This window comes from Chiroxiphia lanceolata, chromosome 11 (genome assembly GCF_009829145.1).
Source record: "Chiroxiphia lanceolata isolate bChiLan1 chromosome 11, bChiLan1.pri, whole genome shotgun sequence".
Taxonomy (NCBI): Eukaryota; Metazoa; Chordata; class Aves; order Passeriformes; family Pipridae; genus Chiroxiphia; species Chiroxiphia lanceolata.
Window position 1 is genome coordinate 4,193,018 of NC_045647.1, and position 25,049 is coordinate 4,218,066.

The 25,049-nt window shown below is 47.7% G+C and overlaps 1 protein-coding gene across 4 annotated transcripts in view; it reads left to right on the forward strand.

The window, feature by feature from the left end:
- The first annotated feature begins 1,547 nt into the window (after nucleotides 1-1,547).
- Nucleotides 1,548-25,049, forward strand: part of FOXP1 (forkhead box P1) — a 382,430-nt gene continuing 358,928 nt past the window's right edge. For 2 of the 4 annotated variants that reach the window (XM_032699408.1, XM_032699405.1), the window contains exon 1: nucleotides 1,549-1,622. The gene's annotated coding sequence lies outside the window, so the exon portion shown is untranslated. Of the gene's footprint in view, nucleotides 1,623-2,338; nucleotides 2,371-25,049 lie in introns of those variants that run through there. The other 2 variants (XM_032699414.1, XM_032699406.1) reach the window with 2 other exon arrangements.

The following is a 25,049-nucleotide window of genomic DNA, read 5'->3' on the forward strand; positions in this document are numbered from 1 at the left end:
ATTACAGTAGCTTGGAAAACATTCTGACTTTATAACAAGTAACACCTATAATTACAAAGGCGTCATCACCTTCGTAATTTTTTTTTTTTTTTTTTTTTTACCTAACAAGCTGTAGTTGTAGCCTGTGTACATCCCTGCCAAAATCTGCCAAGCATTTGCTCCTGGGATGGTTCTGCCAGTGGTGGGAATATGAAGCATCTTTCTCCAGGCACTTGTAAAACAATACAGCAGTAAACAATTCAAGTACAATTAGCAGCTACATCGACAGAGGGGGAGGGAGAAGTCCCACCGCTGGTATTGTCTGTGGAATTAATCATGTTTTACAGAGTTGATGTACTGGTTTAGATTTGTGAAGTTAAAAACAGGAGATGAACAAGTTTCCAATAACCGTTTATTTGAGGACGAAATGTAAAACAAATATTTTTTTTGAGCACTAAGGAGGAGAGTGTTTAAAAAACACTCTCTTAACAGGTTTAGCTCCTTTTTCTTCTTACTGAAGAAACAGATGAACTAAAAAACAGACGGTGAAGGTGGTGATGTTGGCTTTTTAAAGCGGGTGATCCCGCCGGTCACACAAACGGCGGTGTCTCCTGCGGTACGTGGCTGGAGGAGCGGGATGACGAGCGCTCCGCTCCCGGCTCTCTCCCGCTCCCGGCCCGAGCGCACCGCCCCGCCAGCGGCGCGAGCATCACCTCCGCAAATATTTATTTGCAGCGATTTTCCGCTCTTAATTATTTAAAATATAATGAATTAGGCATAAGTACCTCGCCATTAGGGTAATTCCAGGTGTTAATTGCTGCCGCAGCGGCTCCCGCCGTTCCGTCGGGAGGTGGCGCCGCGGACCCGGCGCTGCTGCCAGAGCCGCCGGGCCGGGGGACCGGGACCGGGGACCGGGAACGAGGATGGGCCCGGCGCGGGGCTGGCGGGGGCGCGGGTCCCTTCTGGGAATGTGTGAAACCATCGCCGCCGTCCCCGGAGCTCCGGGTCAGTCCTGCGGGCAGCTACACGCGATCGCCCAAAAAAAACAAAGAGAGGGAAGAAACCCAGGGCTCTCGCGGGTCAAGAAAAAAGAGTTTTTCCCCGAACGAGTCGGTCCCTCGGTAACTTCGCGGCCGCCCGGTGCCTCCCGCCCGCAGCGCCGGGCAGGACCCGCTCCATCCCCGCGGGGCGCCCGCCGACCGCCCCCCGCCCCGGCGGTGCTGCCGGCGGCGGGCCGGGGTCTCGGGCGGGGCAGGGGGATGCCCGGCGGGACCCGCTCCCCACGCGCGGTCCGGCCGCCGCCAACGAAGCCCCCGCGCCGCCGGAGCCGCCAAGCTCCGCGCTAAGGCCGTCCCCGCTGTTAAAATTCCCCGTGCTCGAGTGCCGGGGCAGCCGGGAGGTCCCGGCTCGGCGCCCTCTCGCCCTGTGCCCGCGGGCGCTGCCACCGGGCCTTCCGCGGGACCCCGACGGCGCGGCCGGGAGCGCGCACCCCCCGGGATGCGGACACGCGGCCCGGGGCCGCCCCCGCGGAGCGGCTCCGCGTTCAGGCCGGTCAGTCCCGCTCAGCGGCCGGTGCGCGCCGCTGCGCACCCGCGCAGGGTCTGAGCGCTGCGGGGGCACCGCGGGCAGCGCCCGCCTCGCAGGTAAGGCGGCTCCGCGGGCACCCGCGGAAGGCACTCCGGGGTCCCCCGCACCCCCCCAGCTCCGCGGGCCTGCCGCTCCCTCCCTGCCCCCCCCGCGGCTGCGGAAAAGTTGGTAGGGGTGCGCAGCGCTGCCCCCGCCGACGGGGCAGCCCCTGCCCGCAGAGCCGCGCACCGCCGGCACTTTCGCTTCGCCGCGGGGCCGCCCCGCCTCCCCCGGCCCGCCCCCCCCCCCCCTCCCCGTCCGTCCCTCCGCGGAGCTCCGCGCCGGCGGGGCTGCGGCTCCTCAGCGCGTTCCGCGCTCCCCGCCCGCCTCCCCCCCCCGCTTTTCCATTATTTTATTTTTTTCATTATTATTTTTCCCTTGCGCCGAGCCTTGTTTACCCAGCAGGTGGATGTGACGTCAGAGACTGACAACAGCAAAAAATAACAACATCTCCCTCCGCGGGGGTGTCGCGGGCCGCCCCCGGCCCGCCCGCGCGGGGCTGCGCGGGGCGGGGAGGGGGCGCGGGGCGGCGCGGGGCGGGGGCGCGGCGGGGCGGCGTGCGGGGCCCGCGGGCGCGGCGCCGGGCGGAGGGGCTCTATTGTTATTTACCGAGCGGCGGAGCACGCCGCCGCGCCGCCCGGGCTCGGCGTGCCGGAGGGACGGGAGGGAGGGACGGGACGGAGGCAGCCCCGCGCCGCTCCGCGCCGCCGCCCGCCCGCGCCGCGGCCGCGCCGTGCTGGGCAGCGGCAGGGCCGAGTCCTGCGGGTGAGTCCGGCGCCCCCCGACACTTTCCCCCGCTCCTCCGGGGCTGTTGCACTTTTCCCCCCGCCGGCCCCACGTGCCCGGCCGCCCCCCACCCCCACCGCTTCCCCGACCGCCGCCGCGGTACCGGGGGGGTGGGGGGACGCGGGGCGGCGGTGCGCGGGTGCGGAGCCCCCTCCCCGGGATGCGGGGCTGCCCGCACCCCCTCCCCGCCCACTTTGGAAACTTCCCCCCCGCCTCGCTCCGCGCGCACCCCCCGCCCCGGTGGGATGCGGCGCCTCCCGCCCCCCTCCCATCCCATCCCCGCTCGCGCTTTCCGCGTGTTTTCCGCCGGGTCCCCCCCGCGCCGCCGCGCAAGGGGCGCGCACGCCCCAACTTCGGCACTCGGGGCAAGAAGTTGCGGTGGGGCCGCGCCCCCCCTCCCTGCGCCCGGCCCGCCTGCCCCGGCCCCCCTTCCCCGGGCACCTGTTGCGGCTTTCCGCCCGCGCAGACCCTTCCGCAGGCGCGGAGCCCCGCACCGCGCATCCTCCCCCACCGCGGGTCCCTGGGGCGCTTTGCGCCCATCCCCCCCTCCATTCCCATTCCCCCATTCTTTTTTTTTTTTTCCTTTGGAGACGAACTGTTTGAATAAACACCCGAGGCGCCTCCTCAGCCCGGCGCAACTTCTCGCTGCGCGGGTGCGGACCGCGCATCCTTCACGTGTGTGTGTGTGTGTGTGCGTGTGTGTGTGTGTGCGTGTCCCCCCCCCGCGGTGCGGAGCCTCGGGACGGAGCCGGGGCTCGCTGCGCGCCGCGGAGCCGCCGCCGGTGCCCGGTAAGTAGGGGCCGCCCCGCGCACCTGCCGCCCCGCGCAGCGCATCCCCCCCGGGCAGCGGTGGGTGCGCGCTGCCGGGCGGCGTGTCCGCGCCTCCCTCCTCCCCGCCCCGGCGGGCTCTGGTTTGGTTTTTTTGTTTTTGGTTGTGGATTTTTTGTTGTTGTTGTTGTTGTTGGGGGTTTTTTTCCCCCTTTGAAAAAAAAAAAACAAACAAAAAAGCCCCAGCGAGAGGGGCCGCGGGCAGGACCGCGCGGGGCGCAGCGCAGCCCCCTCCCCGCCGCCGCGCAACTGTTCGTGCCCGTGCGGCTCCGGCGCGGAGAGCATCGCCGGGCGGGCTGCGGAGCGCCGCGCTCTCAGCGAGCCGTCTGCTGCCACTTCGCTGTAATGATTTTAATTGCGTGGTTTTGCTTTGAGTGAACCAAGCCGAGCGACATTACTCTCCACCCGCCCCCTCCCAATTTCCCCCCCCCCCCCCGGTTCTCCCCAGGGCTGGTGGCGGCAGCAGCGCGCAGCCCTCCCGTCCCTACCCGAGGTATCAGCCGCCTGCGAGCGCTCTCTGAGCCGCTTCTGTAGAGAAGCTGGAGCCCAACTTCTGTGCTCAGAAGTTTAAGGTTTCATTTTTAGTAACTGCTCTCGGAGTGAGTAATGGATGTGTACTGCTTGTAGCATGTCGTCTACGCCATGTAGCCTGCTGATTTCTAGGGTGCTGGATGGTTCTAAATATTAAAACAATTCTCTAAACTGTGTTTCCTTTCCCTAGAGTTTTTCTAAACTTGCTTTTTACCTGCTTTGACCAAATGTTGATGCCAGTAGTGACAGCTGCTTAATTAGACAAAGTTGCAAGCTTGTAGTAGAAGAAACTTTTTGCTTGTGCTGTTAATCCATGGTTTCCTTTAATATTTTGGAAAATGGGCGTTTCAATCAGTTTAGTATTATTTTTACAGTTTCTGTTACTGCTGAGAAGCTCCTACTTTTTGTAAGTTTGAGAGAGCCTGAAATAGCTCAAGTTCCCAGAGAAGCTAGTGTGGGCAAGGAGGTATCGTGCATCTCTGCAACCAGATTTGGGGGAGGACGGGGAAATTGGGGCTACTGGTTTCAACCTCTCTCCTCTGAAGCTTTTTCCCTGCACATTTTATTTGAACTATCTCCCAACATATTGAATGGACCAGAGCACTGGGGGAGGAAGCTCTTCACTAGTTACCATTCAAAAGGTGTCGGCTAAAATCTCATTGCAAAAAGGTATTGTAGCTTTAACATCTTGCATTGGCAGCATTCTTCCCCCTTAGTCTTCGGATTAGTCATTGTATGAGAGACAGGAAAAGAAAAATCACTTTTTTTTTTTTTTTCTGGAAAAAGTAAAGTAAACAGCCTCCAACAAGTGAACCTTGACAACCCAGATTAAGGAAGGCAGGAGAGATCAAACAAAGCTGCTGCTGGGCTGTTGTCAGGAGCTGCCTCACTGAAAGCTCTGGACTATTCGATCAGGCAGCAAGGCTATATGTTCACTTATGCAGAAATGGACCATTACAAATGCTGATCTTTGTTGTGAAACCAAAGGATAACTCTGAGAAAAATAACGACTGTTTCAAACAAGGCTTTCTGTTGCTTACGATTTCAATTGCAAAGTTAGTTTTTTGTGCATGGGCTAGGTTTTGGGTTTAGTGTTTTTTATTTTTTTAAAGTGATGGTGGTTTAGAGTGTGTTGTATACGCTTTCAGAGAGAGACTTGGGATTTTATTTCATTTATGCTGTCTAGAGCTGCAGAGAATGCGATGTTCCAGTAGTGTAATGTTGAAAACTGTAAAAGTTCTGTGGCATTCAGCTTTTATTTCTGGATCTCTGAATTGTAAGGAAACATAGGTTTATTTTTTTTTCTCTGTGTGTAAGTTCTGTGTTGCTGTATAATAGAGAAGTTTGGTTGTGATTAAGCATTGTATGTTGTATGAGTGCATTCCTAGAGTTTGGAAAACTTGTAATATCCTTCCTTCAAATGTATGGTCATGGATGGACCTTGTTTTTTATATGCCATGATTTTTACAAAACTGTGTGTAAAGTGTCTTCATGTCTGTATCAGAGAGACTCTGTTACTGTGTAGTTTTTTAGTGGCAATAGCAGTAAAGAGTATTAACAGACACTTGATTTTACTTCAGTAAACAGTTAGGATTTAAGTACTAATCAAACTGAACCAGAGGGAGTGAGGTTAGTTTTGTTGCGTGACAGTTTCATGTTTGTAGTCAAACACTTCACTGCAAACTTTACAAATATGTTCCTTTCATTTCTTTAAAGTATTCTAAACAATGGAAATATCTTAAAAAAAAAAAAATCCAAGGAAGAGGCTGTTACCCTAATGTATATTAATCAGGAGGCAGACCAAGTGCACATCTACTGAAGAATTAAGAAATCCCAAACCTTTTTGCATAAGCATTTCTTTAATTAGCAGTGCAGATCACACAATAAGTACTTTATGTTTTCTGTAAGGTAAGGTTTCATAACTGTCCTGTGTAACTTATTCTAAAGCCTGTAGATTTTTATGGTATATACTTTAATTAGACAATAAAAGGTATGTGCATTAAACGTGCTGTGTATGCTGTTAAGCCATTTTGCGTAATGTGTAATGTTTTTTAACATCTATAAACATTTTCTGCTTAAATCAGTTCCATCAGTAACTGTAACACAGATGGTTTTTGCCCTGGTAAGAGAAGGAACAGGAAAGTTGAGCAGGGAATTATGCATCGGACATTAGTGTGCAGCATATGCTGCAATATGAGTTTCTCGTGGAGTGGATCACCTTTTTTTAAGAGCTAAAATTTGCATTATTGTCCTTGATATGATATACAATAAACATTTGTAACTCCAGAATTATTCCTGTTTCACGGCATTGTAAAGATTAGGAAAAAGGCTGGTAGTAAAAAGGCAAATTTATGGAATGTATCTCAGCGTTTAGTATTCTTACTGCTTGTGGTCGTTTGTATTGAGAGATTGAACCGGATAATGCAATTCCTTTTGTGAAATATCTGTTGAGCATGTATTTGTGTATCAAATGGAATAACATATGCACACACGTATGTAGGATATGTATGTAAAATACAGTTATTTCTGCAAGGCTGTCCAGTTATTTATAGGGCATAATGATACTTCTGTCATCTTAAATTTTCTCCGGAAGCTTTAATAAATTTAAATAGATTATATGCTGTCAGAAAATAGTATAAATTTTGTTTACGATTCACTTCCTTTAAGGTACTTATACTAAAGAAGCTCATTTAACCCCAAGACTGAGGAGCATTAAGTGGTGAGAGGAGTCTGCTGAAGAGCTGCTGCTGCCCTTTGCTCTTGTGATAATCTTAAATTACTACAATTTAATTGCAACTTCAAGGCACTGAGCTGAAATATTTTTATGCAGCTGAGCCAGGGCTGCAGAATACTCGGTGAGGTTTTCACAGGTAGCTGGGTGTCTCTTGGAGGCACAGCGTTTGTTCAGGCCTTTCCTGCCCTTCGGAGCACATCCAGCACAGCATCGTGTGTGCATGGACACGGTGCCGGCGCCCGGGAGGGAGCTCTGCCAGGGGTTCCCACCTCAGGGGGAGCGGGATCAAGCCCTGCAGTACTCAGGCAGCTCGGGTACACAAGTGTTTCGTTTGGTGTTCTTATTTAAGCTGAATTAAACAGCATATTGTAATTATTCCTCAGATGAGTCTTGCTGTCAGGTTGCTTCCCGGTGCTTTTCCCTATGTGTCTCCGCTGGGAAGGCAGGTGGGAAGGGGCTGGCAGCTGGAGGGGAAGCCCAGCAGGTGATGAGCAGTGTGGGGACATGGTGCCACTCTGCTCTCTACAGCCCATGGGCACGGCGTGGTCCCTGTGTCCCCACGGGCCAGTTCAGGGTGCAGTTGGCTGCCCTGGGCCTGATCCAGAGCGTGTTGGCATCAACCAGGGCTTCATGTTGCTCCCTTTGGCTTTTGGTCTGTGCCACAAACCGGTATCACTGAAACTTTTTCTCCCCCTCCCCTCCACGTATAGTAGCATGTTTTCACACCCGGCGAGCGGTTCAGCGGGGATGTGATGTGCAGTAGGAGCCAGAAAGCATTTGCTAAGTGGAATTTGGAAACGTTGTGCACTAGAGATCAGCGGCGTCTTTGCGACCGTTCTTAGAGGTCCTGGCAACCAAACTTTTTTGAAATGCTTCGAAAGGTACGGCCGGGCTGGGAGCCCCTTGACTTCGTGCCACTGAGGACACGCGTCAGCGCTCGGCCGCGCTGAGGCACAGTGGTGTTTAAATTGTGAGTCTGATTGTTTTTCTGTTGGCCAGATCCTCGTAAAATGTCTCGTTGCAAGAAGAAGCGAAGAAGATCTTGTGTTTGCTAGAACTGCTTGATTCTGCGCTGACGGAGGCGCTGCTCGCAGCCTGCTGCTCTCACAAACCACTGTGCCGTTTGATTCCCGCAGCTCGCGGTGTGCTGGGAATTGCAGCTACTGCAGGTAACAAGGTGATGCCAGTGTATATAGAGGGAGAAAAAATAGGATGGAATAAATCATGCAGTAATTAGAGGAGAAACTTGATTGTGGAGTCTCTGTAGTCTTTTCATTTAAAAATGCATATATTTTGTGCTGTAGAGGAATCGGTTTGTACTGTGTTTAGGAGATCAGATATTTGTTGGTTGTGATTTCTGGAGTGGTTTAACACGTGCTCTATTTTCTTACTCCAGCATGGGAGCTCCCAAGTCAGAGAAGCTGCTGGCTCTGTTCATGTGCAGCCTTCTCTGCAAATGTGCTCTAGGGTTTTGTCTTTCTGTTCTCCTGGCACGGGTCTCTTCCATGCATGCAAGTGAGCAGGCTTATGTCTTAATGGCTGTTTGGATGTGGCAAGTATCCAGAATAATCTTGATGACTTTTTGTTCCACGCCATCCTGCAAATGAAGACAGGATTCTATGGAAAATGGGCAAAATCAGTTTCTCTCCAAGAAGCATCTGGTACCTGAGGAGGACTAAATAATTTTTCTCCCCTCGTTGACCCTCCCGGTGCTGTTTTTAAAACATCTCCATTTTAGTGCCTTGAAATTGCAATTAAGTTGTAGTAATTTAAGATTATTGCGAGAGTGCAAAGGGCAGTAGAAGCTCTTTAGAAGTCTCATCGCAACACTTAATGCTCCTCAGTCAGGGGGTTAAATGAGTTTCCTCAATGTGAGTACTTAAAGTAACTAAATCGTAAACAAAATTTATACTATATTCTGACAACTAATAATCTATTTAAATTACATTAAAGTATGTGTGTGAAAATTTAATTAAAGGCAGAAATACTGTCAAGCCCTGCAAATATCTTGACAGATCTACTGAAATGGAACCCATATCGTAAAATATTTACATATATCTCATAGGCTGCAGTGTTTCTGGGAGTGCTGTTCTGAAATTAATTGTGGGCTTTTTTCTTTCCAGTTTCCCGTTTGATTGCAATGGTCTTGGAAAGCAAGGCAAATAAATGCCCAGAATGTTTTATTCGGATGATTCTCCAGTGTCCTGTTTACTGCTAATCACTCGCTCTGTACAGTATTTGTCACTGGTGTGTTTTTATTCGAAGTGCCTGTTTTCCTCACAAAGTTAGTTTAATTCAGAGGCACATGGAAAACTTGGGCTCCCTGTGCAGCAGGATAACGTTCTGCAGCATTTGCTGGCAGCGCTGGATGTGGGATCTGTAAGTCAACTTTCTTCTGGCTGTCTGTCCCTAGGCACGGTGCTCCAGGGTCTCTTGCATTGTTGTGACTGTTGGTTGAGTTGATTTTTTTCAGGTAGAAAGTGCTTATGACCTTTTTTCCAAATGTTTGAACTCTATGGGGAAGCATATCCTGAAGTGCTGGTACGTGCACTCGGGACACAGGACCCTCTTGCTGGTGCATCTCCTTTGTTGTACTTGGTCCAGGCTGTTTCAAGGTGAGGAATGTTTTGCCCTAGGTAAAACTGGGTCTGGCTGAAAGCTCCAGTGAATTTTGGTCCCACTTAGAACCCGCCTGCTGGGATTCTGCATGCGGCCAAAGGCAGGTGGTTTTGCTGGGAAAGTGCAGGAAGGGCCGTGCTTTCTCATCACCTCGTCACAGATTGGAGCAAACTCCTGGCTTTCCTTGGCTGGAGCGTACACCCTGGAGCTGCAGGGTTGCAGGAGGAGGATGAAGATTTGGGCATGGAGGGAAGGATGTGATGGGAGTGTGGTGCTGGGGAGCCCTGGCCAGGTGCTCGGGTGCTGAGCACCGGCAGCCCAACAGAAGGTGGCACAGTTCCGCAGGTTGGCTGGAGCCTCTTTAACGGCATCGTTAGTTTTCCCCTCTTTGCCAGACATTTCCTTTCATGTTGGATCTGAGTTTTAGCTGTACTTCCCGATCAGTCTTGTCATCTTGTTGCTAACAATTAGGGTCATGTGTCTTTCCTTGGGCTCTCGCAGTCTTCTTGTTGGTGTCCCTCCCCCAGCTCCTCGCCTAAGCTGTTTGTTCATTAATTAGTGGATCGGGCATATTAACACATCAGTAAACCAGAGTAGTCCGACTTCCCAAGGCATCTTGGGAAACCCTCTGAGGTTTTATGTGACCGGACATGCACTATTGCTGATTTAGATAGCGGAGCCAATGATGCCAAAGTGTTGTTAAGAGAGAGATAAATAGAGAGAGCCCAGCAGTAAGCAGAATGTCATGTCTCTATTAAAAAGCTTGTGATAAAGGAAGATAAAATGGTGAGGGGGGATTGCTGGAGTGTTCAGAGCAGCTGCTAAACATCTGATCACAAAAATCGATGCTGAATTCCCCTTCCTGCACAACACTTGCCTGCAGAATTCTGTCTGAGCCTGGTCTGATTGCAGTGAGTGGTGGAGCCCTGAAAGGACTTTTATTCTTGCCAAAACGATGGCCAGGGGTTCTCAGGGATTCAGGAGCTGTCTGAGCTGGGATTCAAACATCCCTCCCTGGTTCCCTTTGAAGTGGCTGCCCCTCATCCATCCTGGGATGCTGATGAAGTTGTTCCAGGCTCATGCTGGGGCTCGTTGCTCTGTGCTGTCTCCTACCTTGATTTCCTGGGTGCCCTGGCCACCTGCCTTTCTGTCCGTTCCCTCCCAGAGGTTGGGCCTTGGCTTCACAGCAGAATAACAACAATGCAGATTTTTGTCTGGTCGAGTCTTTTTCTCGGCTTGGTGCAGGGGCTGCTCTGCAGAAGTGAAAAATGGAACTGATTCTAAAGAAACGAGTCAATGCAGTAGACAGGAGGGGAGTGGGGTTAATTCTGCCAGTGAAGTAAAATGTTAAATCATCACGGCCTTGTTTGCCGAGAGGATGTTGATCATTCCATTAAGAAGGATTAAGTAATTAACTGATATTTCTTTAGGAGCCCAAGTCAGTTTTAAAAAGCATCTTCCTTGTGTTGCTCGGTGAATGTGAAGTATATGTTTTTCTGCTGCTGGAGAGCTGGAGGGTGAGCATGAGTGGGACACCTCTTCCCGAGAAACTTCTGGAAATGCCAAGGGAGCAGAAATAGGATGGTGGTTTGCTTTTTATTTATTTTTTTTTGTTTTGTTTTTTGTTTTTTGGTTTTTTTTACAACTAAAATGTGCTGTTCTAATAGCTTTTTTGATTACAAGGTTGTCTTTTATGACTTTTCTCAGGTGGGCCTGTGGCTAGCCGCGTTTCAAGGGTATTCTCTTCAGGATTAAGAAGCTAAAACCTTCTTGAAGTGTTCCTCTTGGTGCTTGCATTTTTATTTTTAATAATAGTTTTTATGTTGTAATAGTGAGCTTGCTGTCAGTGAGTCATGAACTCTGTCTTACATGAACCTCATGACAAATCTCTGTTAGCTGGTCAGGTAGCTCGTCCAGCCCAGTTCCCACGTTTTGTACTTGGCGCTGGAAAGAAAAATTCCACTAAAATCAGTGATGTAAATCCTCCTTTCCTCCTGTGGCAGAAATCTCTTCAAAAGCAGGGGCAGTGCAGGAGGCTGTGGCAGATCACAGAGTGGCTCCTGGCATTGACTTTGGAAGACACCGAAGCTGGATTTGGCTGGGAAAGGCTGGCAGTCCAGGGGAGGATGTATCTGGCGAGGGGTTTGACGTTGGCTGACGCTCAGTAGGGTCAGAAGTGTATTTTGGAGATGGTGCACATGAGATAGAGGAGCAGGTGGGCAGAGGAGGACAGTGACAATATTTTTCACCGTTTCATTTTTGAGGATCAGATTGAAGCCCCTGGATGGTGAGAGGAGCAAGGACTGGGAAGCATCTCTGTTAGTGCTTCTGTATCTTGTGCTCCCGAGCTCGCCGCTGTTCTTCCAGGGCTTGATCTGTTTTTCGCCTCAACAAATCATGGAATTTGGCATTAACCTCATCAATTCACTGCTGTTTCTTACATAAGGGCCCTAACTTCTAATATCACAGTGATACTGAAACTATGCCTAAACTGAAATTTTCTGTGAGATGAATTCTGCCCAGCAAATAGCATAACACAGTGGCACCAATTGTGTTAGCATTGATACTTTCTGCTTTCATAACAGCTCTCCTTCTCAAATGGGGCTCCTTCAGACAGTAGCATGCAAACTCTGTTGATCAGTGTACTGTAAACTGTTCCTTCCCCTGGGGTGAATTTCATAAATAGGTGTATTTCCGTATGTAGTGTTATGTGGCCTAAGCACTAAATACCCCTGTTGAAATAATGGGAGCTTCCTTGGGTAATTTTGTTAAAAAATATTTAAAAAAAAAAATCAGTTTGTCTGGAGAATAGTCTTAGAATATTCATGTGTGTAACATATAAGAATGTTTGAACAGAATATCATAGCGAGTATCTGCCTTAGCAGATGTAGAAGAGATTTTTCTCAGTAAGTTTTGCAATGGTAATAATGTCTTAACAGCTTAGGTAATTAATTTTAATCAGAGAGTTGTCAGGGGCTCCATCCTGCTCTCATTGAATTAAATGAGTGCTGGGAGAAGGTGGCTCTGAAATAGCTTGTAGTAAATTGTTTTTGTTAGTTTTAAATGCCATGCCTGTGCATGGATGTTCAGATAATGTGTGTTAGGTTTGTAAAGCTCCTGAGTTGTAGGTTCAGAGAAGAGAAAATGTATTTTTCCATGATAAATTACTTGATACTTAAAAGGCTTTGAAAGAGGAATGTCAGAAGTATGCAGCATAATTACTGTTTATACAAGTATTTTAAAGTTATTCTCTGGCTAACCCATTGGAGTTTTCTGAAGGCCAGTTGTGTAAGGAATGATGATCTTACTCAGGAAACCTTTCTAATCTGTCGTTTCAGTTCCAGGATTTAACTGAGAATGGGAGAAACCCATCTTGGTAGATTTTAGCTGATGTTGTACCATGTACATTTGTTCTGATTCTTTTTTTTCCTTCACTTCTATAAAAGCAGTATCTACAGCATTCAAAAAATACTGTTTCGTAAAAGTTAAAATGGGATGTGATCTGTGAATGAAACTAAAATATCTTAAGCCTATCCAGCATATTCTTAACATTAAACAGTCAGAGAAGACTAGATATTTCCTATTTATTTTTCAGATTGGCTGGCATATGGTCTTTCAGGAAAAGGGTCTTCAGACAGTTGAAGGGGAAATCTGATTTTTCGCAGAGTGCTTTATATTTGCTGAGGAATTTTGATTGTGCAGAAGAGTGTTGCATGGAAATGGAAATTTATTCTCTAGGATTTTTAGGGATTATAATAGATGCCATTAGATAGAGGCACACTCATAGAGAGGTAAACTAGTAAATCCGAATAAACTGAAAAATAGTAGCTATAGGCATCTGACTCTGTTATCAAACTTGCTGCCTAAGCCAGAGTTTATGCACTGTGATAATGCTAATGACCAGCAGAGCCAATGATGCATGACTGGAAGAAATCAGTGGTATAATCAGAGAAAGTTATCAGGTTTTTGTCATTAAATATTACTGATAAATAATACACTTCATTTTGAGTAGATAGGATGTATTTAATTCTGATGTGGAGAGTTTCAATTTAATAAGGGGCATTGCTGAGTAAAATGATAATCTTTTGTAATTTAAAGGGAAAAATAAAAATGCATTTGTTTCAGCATAATCTCCTGGTGTCTGCCATCCATGGCTATTTGTCTTCACTGGTGTCTGATAGCCTGGAATATCTTTGCAGCTGTTTGAGGTGGCTGCTTAAAACAGGGTGTTTTATCTAAGTTATTAGTGTGTGCAACACAGAACTAATTACATGAGGACAGAATGAAAGGGGATCTGTTTAGTGTAAACTAGGTATCTTCTTCTGCTTAAAAATGTGAATATCACACAAATCTAAACAGCACTCCATGCAGTGGTTCCCTGCAAAACAATCTGCCCGTCCAGGCAGTAACAGGAGGGAAGGGATGAGGAGAAAAGATAGAGATAAATTAAATCTTGTTTTGCAACTTAGAAGATAAGTCAGTGGGAGAACAAGGAAGAGAAGTAGAGCTTAAACTGAAGGAAGAGAGATATTAATAGTCTCTATAAAGGACAGTTTGCACCAGGAAAAAAGAAAAAAAATCTGGTCGGCTTTTTTTAGCAAAACAGGCTAACACCCAGTGTAAATCTGTGTCATTAACTGAAGCAGTGCGTGATTTTTAGAGCATCTCTGTTCCTCGTGTGCGCCGATGCCTGCGGAGGCTCGTCCCTGGGCTGGAGGCAGATGCGGTGCAGCCTCTGCCGTGGGGAGGCTTTGCTTGCCAGCTGCAGAACCTCTGTCAGGGTCAGCCTGTGGCCCCGTTTGAGCAGACACCGCCAGTTTTGCCCAGCGAGTGGCTTTGTAACGGGGCCAGGATCTTCCTACCACCCCTTGGAGTCGTGCTCGAACGCCGAATCTCAGCTCGAGTTTCCAGAATTAGATGGCACAGTGAGTAAACACAGCGTACTTGCCAGTTCTCACATCCTCTTTTGCAGCGAGTATTGCAGCAAATCCTGCAGGTTTGACTCATCTCCCAAGTTCTTCACTGATTTGAAGCAGATCTCGTCTGCCTTTCTCAGAAGAGCTGGAAGTGTGGCCTCAGTTCCTGAGCTCACAGTCCTTCTGGATGTGAACACTGTATGCTGGAGTTGACCCCTGCAGAAATTTGGGCAGCTCCGAGTAATTTTAGCTGGAGTTTTGTGCCGGTATCTACGGGTAAAACTTGGCCTGCAGTTATCCTTTATTGAAAGCTTTATGGAAATACTTTGTTCTTGCTACATACAAATATTTACATTTTGGTGGGAAGATTGTTTTTTTCTCCCTCCGTTTCTTTGTGATTTTTTTTTTCTGTGCCATAAGCACAAGGAGGGGGTGGAAGAAAGTATAATACCTTGTCAGGTAAAAAGTAATATTCAGGTTTTCAACTGGTGTTTCTCATAGGTCCTAAAGGAAAAAAAAAATCTGCCTGTATTGGAAGTACCGTCTACTTGTCTGATTGCAGCGAACCATCCAGGGTGGGATGGGGACTCTGCTTAGCACTGGGTAAATTGGAAGGGCATACAGAGCAGAAAACTTTTCTGGGTAAATAAAAGTAGTGTCAGGTACAGCCCCCGTTTTCAGAACAGCATGTCTTAGTGTTTCTGTTCTTCGGCGTTGAATCACCTCCGCATGTCAACCTCTGCCTGGTGGATGCTCTCAGCAGATTGAGGAGGAGGACACATTGCGAGTGCATCACAATGGTCCACACGTGTGCCGTGACTCAAGCGCGCGCACAACTTCATGACACGTATCAAATGAGAATTGTTTCCTTGGAAAGCCTTTATCTCCTTTGTTTTTTCTCAGATGAAAGCTGCTTTTACGGACTGTTTGACAGTGTGCTTGGTGCTGTATGGAGTGAGGGCTTGGTTCACGCTGCAGTTGAATAGATTTAGGTCTCTCAGCTTGTTCCTGGGTGCATCTCCCGTGCTTCAGCTGACTCTGCCTGACCAGAGGGCGAGACTGCATGGGAAGCTGGACCAGCAGAAAAGTAGCTTAAGCAGGAAAAAGCTTTTCTGCCAGTTGAACATCCTCATTGGATTCTGGAGGTCAGAGAAGGGTCTGAGGGGGTCAGGGCCACCCCCTTGGTAGATCTCTGGCCTCTTGGTTGACTTTGCTGTAATATGAAACCTCTGCCAAAGGCTTTGTGTCTTGACGTGCTCTTCTCTGGACAGAGGATCCTTCCTTTCCTGGCTCCCAGCAGTGCCGGCTGATGGGACCACCCTGCCAAAGCTGACAAGTGTGGGGTTTCATTTAACTGTTAATTTAATGCTGCTCCTGTAGCGCCAGGTACTGAACTTGTTGATGTACATGTACTGGCATCCTTTCTTCTTTGGGTTTCCGTCTTTCCTGTGAGCAGTGAATGATGTGCTGGTCCAGAGGCTGGGAATTTGTGGTGAGGGCACTGAGATACCCAGGTTACTAGTTGCTGCTGTTTCTTCTTGTTTTCGTAAAAACTTACCTGCGCAATAAGCAAACGCAGCTGCGCATAAAACTCGGATAAAACTGTACCCAGCCTGCTACCTGCCTGCTGAGTTGGAGAGCAGAGCTGGGGTTCACACTGAAAAGGGTCTGAAGCCTGTGCTCACTCAGCACTGTGCGGGATGGGTGTGCTGGGTGTGCGTGGTGTCTGGGGAGCGGTGCTGGCACAGCCACACGTGATGCCGCCGGCTGCGTCTGCGGCGGGGCTGCCTGGGAGCCAGGTGTTGGCGTGGACCGGCGTCAGCGTGGGGCTCACCAGACTTCTAGTGGGGGTTTGAGTAAAGCTTTAAATACTGTTTATGCTTTTACTGCTTTTGATATGGGTGCAGGTGCACGTTAGTAGGAAGTGAAAGTGGAGGAGCCCCGAGGGAGCCTCGCTCGAGCCATGCCAAGCAGGTACAGCCTACGAGTCTTATCACCTTGCCGATAACCTGGCATGGTGTCGGCATTCCCACGTGTCACAGGGATTATGGGGGCGAAGGCACGCCGCAGTTTGGCAGGGATCTAATCTCTCCACCAGGCTGTGCTGAGGGTTGGTCCCTCCCCATATGGAGGCATCTTCTTGCCCGTGAGTGCTTGGCTTGCTTTGCCCTCCCCATGCGCTGATGGGAGGGGATCAGCAGAGTGTTTTGGGAGAGGCTGGCACCACAGAGTGGCATTGCAGGGTGTCCCTGACTGCTCCCGAGCCTTGCTGCGTGACCGGTGTCTGATGATGAGGTGGGGTGAGTCTTGTCCCCATCTGTTCTACTTCAGAGCCAGTTGGTAATTTGGGGGGAGTCTGGAAAATCAAGCATGTTGGAGGTGCAAGGAGAGACTGGGTGCCTCTGGACGGGGCTGCACCTGCTGGGCTCTTGCTGTCAGTGGGGTCCCCTCTGCACCAGGGGAGACTGGCTGTGGTGTGCCTGGGGAAGCAAGACCCAGAGTAGCACCCAGCTGCCTGCCCTGGGGCCTCCCTGGTTGCACAAAGTCATCTGCCTTCTTCAGCTGAGTTCAGCCCATTCACGACCTGTTTTACGTTGTCTAGTTGAGGAATTTGAATGTAAGAAGTGAAGCGTTAACCCTCACTTTTAATTATTACCTTTATTTTTGGAAAGGAGTAGCAGCCAAAATAAAATACTTAGTAGGAATAAAATGCTTGTTACCCACCTTTTCTTCCTCCTTGGTTTGTGCCCAGCCTGAGTCACGGTTATCCCCCATGGTGGCTGATGTGCAGGTGAGCAGAGCTGTGGTCCTGAACTGCTCCTGTTCTCAACCCCTCTCTTCCCTGCCTGCTGAGGTTCCATATTCTGCACATGCTCCTAAATAACCCTCACCTTGTGTTAGGGTTACTCACTGTTCGTTCTTATGTGTCAACACCACATCTGATAGGAACCTTAATTGCTGTCTGTGCTCCTGTATTTTTCCCTCACCTCCTGGACCAGAGGGAGAGTTTGTTGAAGGGAGAGCTCAAGCCCAGTGCTACCACGGTATGGGCTCTGCCACTTCCCAGGCTTGCACACACAGTGAGTGCCTGGAAAAATGCCCCTCCAAGTCATTACATATTAAGCATTGCCAACAGAAGCAGAGATGCAGCTCTGTGACTTGATCCAGGAATTGTGATGTGCAGAGGTGGAGAAAAAAGCAAACTTCTCATCCAAGACATGGAGGCTTGTGATACTTGTGCCCTGGGGTGCTCCAGTGGAGCCATCAAAGGCTGCTGAGATCTCCATCATCCCACCCGTGCCCCAGATGGGGTCTGTTGCTGTAGTGCCATAGCCAGGAGACCCCATGCAGGCTCTGGTTGTCATTGGTGAAGTTGCCTGTGGTTTTTGGCAGCTGAAGCTGGCTGTGCAAGCAGTGAGTTTCCCAGTAACTAGATAGCAAGAAAATATTGTGAATCAGTATGTATTCCCCCACACCTGGATATGCCATTGTTGTTACCATCAAGGTAAGTGAGGTAAATCCCATTTTTGTTAAGTATGGTGTAACTCTGTTTGTGAGTGAACTCAATTTAACTCAGTTTTTCAAAGCAAGTCAGCAGCAAGACCTCTGAAGGTGTAGCTGTGATGACACCTACTGCTGTGAGACAGCACAGGGTGTTAGAGGGGTTTTGGGAAGTAGCTGGGAGCTCTGCCCACCTGCCCTCTGTACCATGATGGTGTGCTTGCAACACAGTGAGAGCTATTTCATAGAATCAGAATCATTAAAGTTGAAAAAGACCTTTAAGATCAGGTCCAGCCATTCATGGTACCCCATCAATAAATGAAGGGCTGTGTGGAAACCCTGAGCATCCTGCCCAGCTGTCCTTGTTGAGGCCTCCATGTGCACTGTGTGCTCTGAAAATGTCTGTTACACAAGCGGGAATCTGTGGGAGGAGACAGGCTTCTGAATGGCAGAAATTAGTTTGAGGAGGAGAAATTAACAGGAGAAGGCAAATACAGAATTACTGCGTTTACATGGCTGGTTATCCAAACCCACCGTGATGGCAAAGAAATGGGAGGAACCTCAGTTAACAACTGAGATGTCCAACGGCAACAGTGTAGGATATATCTTCCAGTCTGCACTGAAAAAAAATAATAATTAGGCAGTGGTTGATTACCTCTTGGTTTTAAGTAAGTGTAGTATTGAGCGCAAATTAAAAACAACCTTGAAACTGCACAGATTCATAAAACTGTGCACTGGGATTTTAAAAATTACCTCTATTGGAATCCTGGAAGCATCTGTTACATAATTAATGCGCTTAAAAATATATTCTATTTATGATTAATCCAGGACTGTAGTGTGTGCTAGTTAAATGTCTGGATCCCAGGGTGCAGTGCGAGGAAAAAAATGCAGTTGTAATCTATTTGATGGTTATAGGAAAGGACGTTTGCTACAAATAAATACATTTTCCTTAGTCTTTTTATTTGTCAGGGCCAAGCTTATGTCTGTTGTGCTGAGTTTGTTGACTGGTAAATGTTTAGAGATTTATGCTGATAATTTTGTAGATCTAGTGGAAAAAATAACTCAAGAATAATTAGGGAGATTGACCATACAGTAATGTACCACATGGGTGACAGCGTTACTGGGTTGATGATCTTGGGTATGGTATATGCAATTAAAAGTGCTAAAGCTTAGTACTGTGAAGCTTTTCAAACACTCTGGAATACACAAACGCTCTAGGGGATGCATGTTTCCCAAAGGATAACTTGCCAAAGTTGGTGGATGCCTTGGGTTTCCTCTCCAGAGAAGTATTTCAGGCTGAGACCTCCTGGGTGAGAGTGGCAGAGCAGGCACAGCAAGCACAAGTACTACTTGACAAACCTCAGCCTGCACAAATTTTTTAGTGGGGAAGGTTTCAGGGACTCTGTAGTGTTATTTTTTTGCAGGCTTTAGAGTTGGCATCCAGCCACGGGGTCCTGGAACAATTTCTGGCACTGTACTTCCTCTGACAGATTTTTCTTTTTGCCCTCTGTTTCTGTTCTGTTTTTTTTCTCTCCCTTCATCTGACCACTGTCCTGCCAGATGGGTGCAGGGTCACACTGACTAAAATCCTTTTCTTCCATCTTACTTTCGTTCTTGTTTGTAGAAGCCTGTAAGCTGTTACGATGGCCCTTAGCTGCTTGTATTCCAGGGTGGTGGTCCCATGTTGTGGAGGGCTGTGGGTGGCTGTGGGTTCTGCATTTCCCTGCCTGCCTTGGTCTGGCTGAGCATCCCAGCTGGAGCAGCAAGAGGAGCACGGTCCTGTGGAAGCCTGTAAAAAGGTCCCTTTCCATATGATTTTTTTTAAGTGAACAATCGTCTGTGTGTTGGCTTAGGAAGGATTTTGAGTGCTGCAGGTCCCATTGCACCTGATCTGGGCTGGATCGGGGTTACCTGTATTGAAACCATACGTGCCTGCTGCTGGCAGCCTGCTGAGACATGACGTGGTGTGGACATTGGCACCTCCACCTCTTGAGCTGTGCCCTAGTGCCCTAGACCTGCATGGAGACAAGGTAGTGATGGAGAGGGGAGAACAGTTGTCTCCCATTTGCCTCTGCTGTCTCCATGCCCAGCTCTATGGTGTTTGGTGCTGTACCCAGTGTGGATGCTGGAGGCATCATTGCAGGGTGCCCACTGCAGAGATGTGTGAGGTGTGCAGAGCTTGACTCTGCTCCAGCGCCCTCTTCCCAAGTCTGTCTCCTTCACTGATACTGGAAACAAGTTACTAATGAACTCAGGTTTCCACTTACTATCAGTTGTCTTGTTTTCTGCACTTCAGGGTCCCTGATACCCCTTAAAAATGTCATGAGGGAGGAGCAAGCCTGGTTTTGTGGAAGGTGGAGATGCTGTAGCCTGTGCTGAGAAAACTTCTACCTGCGGACTGTGCTCTTGGCTTGTCCTCGCCATTAATCCTGATGGAAACGTTACTTCTGATTTTTCCCACTGTATAATGCAAAGCCTTGTTATCTCTGCAGTATAAAAGTGCACTCAGCATGGGCTTTTCCTTTAGTCCTGAAGAGAGATGGATGTTGAGATAACATGTGCAGAGACTGTATTTTGAGCAAATTGGGACAAAAAAAATTGATTACTATTGGTAACTTAATTTTCTGCAAACTAAAGAGAAACCCACTTCAAAAGCTCTTTGTTTTCTCCTTTTTTGTTTTTTTAACAAAGGCTATGTTCTTGCTGTATTTCAGTGGTCTCCAGTTTCAGCCACTTTCTTTGATACCGGTTTGCGTGAAAGCAGCTGTCAGACAGAAGGAAATGATAAAATCTATGAATTAAGGCAAAGGATGAGAAGGGCAGTGGGTAGCATGAAATGGAGAAGTGTTGGGATCTAACGAGCGCTTCTACGAGTGAACCTCGATTCCTGTGCTTGTTACAGGCCAGGTTGGCAATGTTTGGCAAATTTAATGGATTAGGATGAGTGGCGGATAAAAACAAAGATTTTAGGGAGAAGCAGAATCTGGTGACTACAGTAGTGCAAGTTTATTTTTAGAACTCGATTGCTTTTGAGTTGCTGGCATTAGAAAAACTTCTCAGCACACATTATACTGCAAATTTCTTTATTTTTAAAGTGGAAATTTTTCAAGCTTACGTTTTGCAGCATGCGTAGTATGACTTGGCTGACAGCATTGTCTGGCAAAAGAAATAACCAAATTATTATTCAGTCATGGGTTTTTAACAGCCGCAAAGCAAGTGGATGTTAACTAAATGATGCAATTTATTCCCTTCCTGCTTATTGCCAGCTTGCCTATTACAGAGAGACTGCCAGCTTTAAATAAGTGGTACCCAGATGGTAGTCGCATGACGCCCACTTGGTTACGGAGCCTAAGCAGGGAATAACTCGGCAGCCACTACAAGCTGTGGGTCAATTGAGGGGGAATGCCTGTTGCTTCACAGTTTTGCATATGTAAATCTGTTAATGTTATGTCAGTATTGTGCGGTCTAAACACAAGCATTGCCTTTCTCTGGGGCCCAGATGAACTTGGATCGCCGCCCGGTTAATGAGGAGCCGGGTGCGGAGCGGCAGTCGGAGGCAGCCGCCGCCGTTCGCTCCCTCGGCGTGAACTCTGCACGTCCCGGATGCTCCGCTCCGGCAGCGCTGCCCGAGGCCGGCCAGGCCGGCCGGAGAGGCGAGGCGAGGCAAAACGCCTCCTCTATTTTTAGCCCCGGCACGGAAGGAGGGTTGGCTTGGCCCCGGCCGCCGCTCTCGCTGTGTCTGCCACACTCGTGCGCTCGCCTTCATCGGCTGCAGATGTGGCGCGCAGCCGCCTCCGAGAAGTCATGAACTGTGTCGTCTGCGCCCTTTAACAGCCAACATCTGCTGCGGCTGCCTGATGGAAGCAGCGTGGAAACAATTTTGGGGAGAGCGCTGAAGTTTGGCCCTGCAGATGATTACTTTGTATTAATTGCGTTGAGATAGTTACTGTACCAGCCAGGTTTGAAGCCGATTCCTCCCCCCCCCCCCCCCCCGCCTCCCTTTTTTTATTATTGTTTTAAAAGCAGTGGTTAAAATTGTTTGACATGGGAATGCTTTTTATTGTTGATCATTTCTGGTTCTGAAAAGTTTATTACAATGGGTGAAAACAACAACCAAAAAAACCCATAAAAAGCTGGGGCTGTAATATGCTTATAGGCTAAAAAAGTACCAATAGTGTTGATTTAACCAAAGAAAACGTTCCTGGAGGTATTGTAAATTTTATGTGCCAGATGAAAAGCATTAAGTGTGTTATTTTTCACGAAGGAAAAACATTCTGATTTTTAACCATTTTGTAAATTATATTAATGCTGTAATATGGCTTAAAAAGTCCTGGGCCTGTTCCAGGACTGCTCGCCCCATGAGCCAGGTCCCTTGGGGCATGGGCTGGGGGCCCTGCCTGGAGCTGGGCTGGGTACAGGGACTGGCCAGGCAGAAATCTTGTCTTTTTGGGCAAAGCGCTCTGTTGTCGCTTGGTTTTTTTTTTTTCCCTTTTCTTTTTTTTTTTTTTTTGAAGTTGCAAGCGAGCATTTTAAATGCAGCAAGAGTAAAATTTAGGGAGAAAATAAGCCGCTTTGGAATGTAGCGGAAAGCTGAGATGCTTCAGTATTTTATCTTTATTTTGCTAATTATTTGTCATGGAGATCGGAGTTGATTCCCTGAGATTTCTTTTAAGCCTCTTAAGATTAATTTTTTTGGCTAATGGTAATTTTCCTCTGCTTGATGCTCCCCAGCTAGAGCGTTACTGCAGCACGGCTGGGGGAATAAGCTCAAGGTTCAGAATGTGGACCAGCAAGGGGAAGTAGTGATGAGGAAAACCAGAGGGCCTGTAAATGCTGTAGGGATTGCAGGGGGGGTTTATAACTTGGGGACTAGTCCATCATCCCTATCACTTGGGCTGGAATGGGAATTTGTCCCGCAATTGTACTTTTTGATGGAAAATTAGTTAGCAGTTGTTGAAGAGCCTGTAGCAAATCCTTATACAATAAAGGTAAATCAAGCTAAGCATTGGTTTATATGTGATTTTTTTTTTGATTCCCTGTATTAGTGCGAGAGCTACAGCTTCCCCTACTGAAAACTTAATTAGGCAAACAGAATGCTATGTTAGCAGACACTTACAAACCCAATGTGCTCACAACTAGATTCAAATAAGTTAATAAGAGTTATATTAGGTGTTTCTAATGGTACTCTCCATTTTTTAAAATAAATGCTGTCTTTGGTAATAAGCCACCCACAGCTTTTTGGGTAATGGTTTAATTGAAAGGCTTGATTGTGTCCATTTAGTTGCAGAGGATCCCTTCTGCTGTGTGGTGTGTTAATGCAGGTTTCTTTGTACCCTTCATATTTGGGTACCTGATGTAAAGCCCCTTTAGGAAAAAACTGGGATGAGACAAGGAAGCAATCTGTTGTGGAGTACGCGCAGAAGAGCCAGCAGACAGGAGCAGAACAAATCTCCAGAGTTAGTGTGGGTGTAGGGGTGCGTGCGTGTTTGTGTGTAATGTATTTAAAATGCCAATAGCTTATGCCTTTTGAAGGCTCCAAATCATAGCTGTCATATTAGCTATACAATTTCCAAAATTAATGCCAGGAACAGACTGATACTGGTTGTTCAAAAAAAGCATCATTATTCTGTGATACTTTTTTTTGGGGGGGGGCTTCTAATATCCCTGCTTAAAAGAGCTGTTTCCATGCAGTGTTCCTCAAAAATTCTTTGCTGAAGTGATTTTGATTCCAAATTGAAGGTGTTCTGCTAATTTTTTTTTCCTCCTAGAAGACAGAGTAACGAGGGGAGAGGGAAGGAATCTTCTTCTTTTCTTTCTTACTGATTTCAGCGAATAGATTTTTGGGCAAAGGACATTTTTAAATGAGAAGCCTCCAAATTTAAATTGACAGAAATTGGAGACTTTGTTATTCCATAACTGTTGCTACACCATGTCCTCTGTCTGTGTGCTTCTGTCTACAAAGTGAGAATGGGAAGAGGCTGCCATATTAAGAGGCTTCTGGAGGATTTAAATAATGTGTGTGGAATGCTGAGGTCATCTAATGTAGAGCATTTTGCTAATAAAAAGAGTCAGTGTCTTTGGTCTTAGCTTCAACATGACCTCTCTGTTGATGTGATGTGGTGGGTCTGTGGCATTTCTTGAGAGTGATTTTGTACCATTCACACCTGGTTTTGTGCCACCGAGCAGAATTGCCCATGGTTTTAGACTTTAAAACACTTACTGAATATCAGTAAAGCAGCATTTCTTTGTTATGGTGTTGATACAGATCATGGCATGTGTGCTGCCTTAAAATTTATTTTATGCTAATGTTTACATGTGGTGGGCCAGTAAAAGTGTGTCTGTGTTGGGTATGGCAACCTTTATTTGGCAAAGAGAGCAGAGCCTGGGTACCTGATAAGGATAATCTTGCCAGAAAAAAAAAAAATCAAAAAAGGCAGCAGTGCACAAAAGTGCTGTTAGTTTGTCAGCATTTCACACAAACCTTCAGTGCTAAGAAGCGCTCAGAGTACAGCTTGAGAGGTCCTTTCAAAGCAGAGGTGGTTTGGGGGATTCCCTGAGAGAAGATCAGATAAGATAGTAAGTGGAGGATTCAGGCGGAAAAGTGGTTTGGAATTGCAAATCAGTGGTTTCCCCATAAGTGCTTTGGGTTGGCTGTGGTGTCTTCTGATCATATATATATATATATATATATATATATATATAATTTTTTTTTCCTCCAAAGATCTTTAGTATTTTTTCACCCGTCTTTGAGCTCTCTCGAAAGGGTCCTGATTTTCAAAGGCTGTGGATGGCTGCTCACTCCAGAGCTCTGCAGGCTGATGTGAAATCACTGCTGGTTCTCTCGAGGCTCCTGATCTCTGTCTCTGATAGAGCTCCTCACTTTCAACTGCTTTAGCATAATTCGTTGCTTTCTTGAACATTGTAGGAGGTTGAATAAATATGATTTCCACAGTATATGTATACATAGATCTATGTATGTATATATAAAGCAATGAAACTTGGACATGCTGGGTGTTAAGCAACTCACCAAAAGCAACAAGAAGAACCAATGTCAGAACAGGACTGAAATTTATCTGTTGCTCACTGGTGATCCCACATCTGGGCAGGATCCAGCTGAGCAAACTGTGATATGGTGACTCTTCTGTATCTTCCCACAATGTACTTATATTGTAAAATATATATTTAGGGAGTTGGACATATTTCATGTAATGAATGGAGGATGGTAGCACTTGGATCAGGCTCTCTAGACCTTGGGCAGTTTTTTGCTGATGTGCATGTAAAGCCTTTACCTAGGAGAAAAAATTTAGATTTATAAGTTTAATAAATCTACCAACATCTGGCTGCACAGAGAGGTAAGTGGGGTTTGGGGGTTTTGTTGTTCTTACCTTTTGGCTTAGGTTGGAAGAAGCAGGAGCAGAGGGGCTGGGTGGCACAGGGACATGTCTGTCCCCCCACTGATGGCACAGATGACACCAGGCACAGGCAGGTCCCAGCTGCCTGGCACCTGTGGGGCAGGTCCCCACAACAAA